Below are 2919 nucleotides of genomic sequence, written 5' to 3'. Positions count from 1 at the left end.
TATTGCTCAAGGCAGGAATCCGGCTGGCAGTGAGGAGGCGAGTGTACGCGCGCACTCGAGTCCCGGACCGCGGTAACCCGCGATCGCTGGCCGCGCGTACTTTCGCGCTTCCAGCGATCGCGGATTTTGATGATGAATCAGGGCCAATGTGTGGTGCAATGAAAAAGATCCTCCCCGTGTATTCATTTAAAATAACTCATAATAAAGATGGAGGTACTTTACCTAAAGTAGTACGGAGTGTTTCTATCTTTCTGGTTTAACGGATTAAATCACCTAACAATTCAGCAGACTTTTGACAAAATGTCATAGTAATCATCGTCTCACAAGCTGCTTGGCAGGAACGTATAGGGTGCAGATTATAGGACGCCAGCCTCCAGCTTCACCAGTAGCAGTGGACTTCAGGAGATAGTGACCAGGTTGCATCCCGACCATGAAGGGGCTGGTAACTACTGACAGGGTAGGACCAATGTGTAATAAAGAAGCAAAAGGCGAAAGAGTAGTCGGACAAACCAAGATCAGGGTAGACAGCAATCAAGAGTAATCTGGCAGAGCCTGGGTCAGTACACCACCAGATGGGAGTGCTGCTTCCGTGAGGACCTGGGAGAGTCAGAGTAATACAGAAGTCTGTGGGAGTAAAAATTACCACGCAATAGTGGTCAGTAGATAGTGAAAAAGTAGTAAAAAATGCCTCAATAGGAGTAATAAATGCCATATTAGTGGTAGTGTTGGTCGAATAGCTCACTATTTGATTTGACTGCCATTCAGTCGAATAATGCATAATTACTCGGGTGATTGAACGTCGAATTTGAACTACATTAAAGTCAATAGGGGAATGTCGGGTTGTTTTTCTGGACTGTGTAGAGCTTCTACAGCCTATAAATACATTTAAAAAGACATGTCAAGACTCCCCCAGCTCTGCACAACACTGTACAAGTAAAAAAAAAATTTTTTTCTGTTGCTGGCAAGGCCATTTTATGGGGCGGTCAAGGGAACATGCCGGATTTTATACGGTCCCTGAGTACAGGCAGAGAGGGGCACGAGGGGGTTCCTCTGGTCCTAAAATTAGACACCAGGTTTCACCGCTCTGTTACAAGCCATACACAGGCTTCAGAGTACAGGCAGAGGTCTCTGAGGGGGGTCTTTCAGTCCTGAAAATTAGCCAGTTACACAGCACTGTTATACGTTACAAGTGACAGGTGGCAGCAGCAGCAGCAGTAGGAGGAGGCGGTGGGCACTGGAATGGAGCGGGGACTGCATTTGTAACTGGCACCCAGAGTTGGGAACTGGACAGGAGGCATCAGTTACAGCATGGGAAGGAGGCGGTGGGCCCTGAGAAGGAGCAAGGATGGCATTAGAGGTTGAGGCCATCACCCATATGGACAGTTTCAAAGCTGTAGCTATTGGAGACATGAATTGATGAACGAGATTCCAATCTCGGTAGGGACAGATTGGAATCTCGTTCATTCATTCTTGTCTCCAATAGCTACAGCTTCGACACTGTCCATATAGGTGATGGCCTCAACTTCTAATGCCCTTCTTGCTCCATCTCAGGGCCCACCGCCTCCTCCTCATGCTGTTACTGCTGCTGCCTGCCCAGCACCCAACTCTAGATGGCAATTACCAGTGCTGTCCACGCTCCATCTCAAAGCTCACTGCCTCCTCTTCCTGCTGTTCCTGCTGCACACCCCAGGCTTAATCAATATGAGCCATCAGGATGCAGGTATCAGGGTGGCATCTTTAACTCTGGAGCGCAGCTTGAAACGTAAGTGGAAGTGCAGGTCAATCACATCCAATTGGTACAAATCTGCCAGTGTGGCACTGTAGAAGTTCCCTTCTATGATGTCCCAGCGCACATTAGGAATTGGGTACTCTAGCACTTCACCAGCTTTGAATCCAACAGACATGGACGTGTTGCATATCAACAGACATTTGGGGCTCAGTACCTTGGTGAGCCAAAAAAACAGGTAGTCTATGTTGGTTTTGTACATTTGCAGTGATTGTTCATCATGATACCTGCTATCATCCTTTATACACAAGCCAATGATGACAACCTTCGGGCTGAGGTCCATGTTTGAAGTTGGCCAGCATGTTCTCTATGTACTCTGAAGAAACAAGGGTCAGGAAATAGAACCGTACAAGTTGGTGGTCAGTTCTGTAATGACGCACTTCACGGTAATTTATGGCATTGTGCATTTCAGCCAGAGATCACCTAACGTGTCGTTTGCAAATTACATGTCACCCTTCCCTTTCAGCTGCTTCTCAGTCTGAAAGTTATCATTCTGCAGTATTTTCACAAGATCCTTGTTGATGGATCTTTGAATGGAGTCTCCCAGGATGGCCGCACACTTTTTGTGGAGAAGTCACTGGACATCTTCTGAGCTCAATAACTTCATCTCAGCTCAATGTGGTCTTCCAGGACCTCTCGGTTCCCATTAAATATACCGGTGTTTCCCATCTCATCCCCCCAATATATACAGAGGGACTGCTGTCCCACATCCCAGTTCCGGAGAAACACAAATTTCAGATTACACACTTCTGGGTGTCATTAGAGATGCACTACACCCAGCTCTAGATGCCAGTTACTAATGCCTTCCACACTCCGTCTCAGGGCCTGCTATTGAGTGAAAGCACATGAAAGGAAACGGGGCTTGGCGGAATCAGTGGGGAAAGAAAATCCTATTCAGCTTGAGTCTAGAGCTGGCTGGCATCTAGAGCTGGGTACTGGGAGGAGTTGGCGGTGGGCCTGAGACGGAGCAAGGAGAGCATTACAACAGAAGGTCATCACCTTTACGAACAATGTAGAAGCAGTAGCTATTGTAGACATGAATGGATGAGCAAGATTCCAATCTGTCCCTAACTACTATGTAGTGAAATCACATAAAAGGGATTGGGCTTGGAGGAATTTGTGGGAAAAGAAGA

This window comes from Pyxicephalus adspersus, chromosome 2 (assembly GCF_032062135.1).
Source record: "Pyxicephalus adspersus chromosome 2, UCB_Pads_2.0, whole genome shotgun sequence".
Lineage (NCBI taxonomy): Eukaryota > Metazoa > Chordata > Amphibia > Anura > Pyxicephalidae > Pyxicephalus > Pyxicephalus adspersus.
The sequence above is the reverse complement of the archived record's forward strand: the minus strand, read 5'-3'. Positions refer to the sequence as shown.